General features: G+C 39.5%; 1 non-coding gene across 1 annotated transcript; it reads left to right on the forward strand.

The window, feature by feature from the left end:
* The first annotated feature begins 414 nt into the window (after nucleotides 1–414).
* Nucleotides 415–495, forward strand: LOC127486257 (small nucleolar RNA SNORD51). The gene has a single exon (XR_007918397.1). It is a non-coding gene; the product is annotated as a small nucleolar RNA SNORD51 (small nucleolar RNA).
* The last annotated feature ends 307 nt before the right edge of the window (nucleotides 496–802 follow it).

Here is an 802-nt window from a genome sequence, read left to right on the forward strand (position 1 = left end):
AGCCAGGAGCCAGGTGCTTCTTCCTGGTCTCCCATGCGGGTGCAGGGCCCAAGCACTTGGGCCATCCTCCACTGCCCTCCCAGGCCACAGCAGAGAGCTGGACTGGAAGGGGAGCAACCAGGACTAGAACACAGCACCCATATGGGATGCTGGCACTGCAGGTGGAGGATTAACCTACTGAGCCAAGGCGCCAGCCCCTACACAATGATTTCAATCAGTGCTTAGCAGAGGCTACCATGTGAGTTCATTCTCTGCTCTGTGGGGCCCCTAGAGGGTATCCAGGATTGTTTTAGAGTTATAAACAGTGCTTATGCAAAAATTTACATGTTAGCCTTTGTTAAACTGGAAATCTTGCTCTGATGTGGTAACAGTAAGGGATATAGACAGAAATCATTATGGAATAAAGAAGCAAATCAGGTTCCATGATGAAAAAAATTAAATCACCATCTTTCAGCTCAGATAGTGATGAATTTGATTTTTTTTCTAATAAAGCTAGGGAAATAAAAAATAGAAAATAGAAAAGAATACACTGTTGAGGTAATTTAAGAATTTAATTTCATTATTATTTATTTCAAAATTTAGCTAATTCTTTATTTATTTATCTGACATTGTAAATGTGCAAATTTTGCAGCATACCATAATTTGAATCAAACATGTGTAATTATTAAAACACCCCTTAGTTTTTCCATTTCTGTGCTGTCCTCCATCTTTCCCCAATTTCTCTGTGTATGAAATCTGACTGATTGCAGAAACCTGTCTCTAAGGATATCCTTTTTTGTAAAAACTTCCTCAAACTCTAGTC

This window comes from Oryctolagus cuniculus, chromosome 2, assembly GCF_051225735.1.
Source record: "Oryctolagus cuniculus isolate XC-2025 breed Fujian yellow rabbit chromosome 2, ASM5122573v1, whole genome shotgun sequence".
Classification (NCBI taxonomy): domain Eukaryota; kingdom Metazoa; phylum Chordata; class Mammalia; order Lagomorpha; family Leporidae; genus Oryctolagus; species Oryctolagus cuniculus.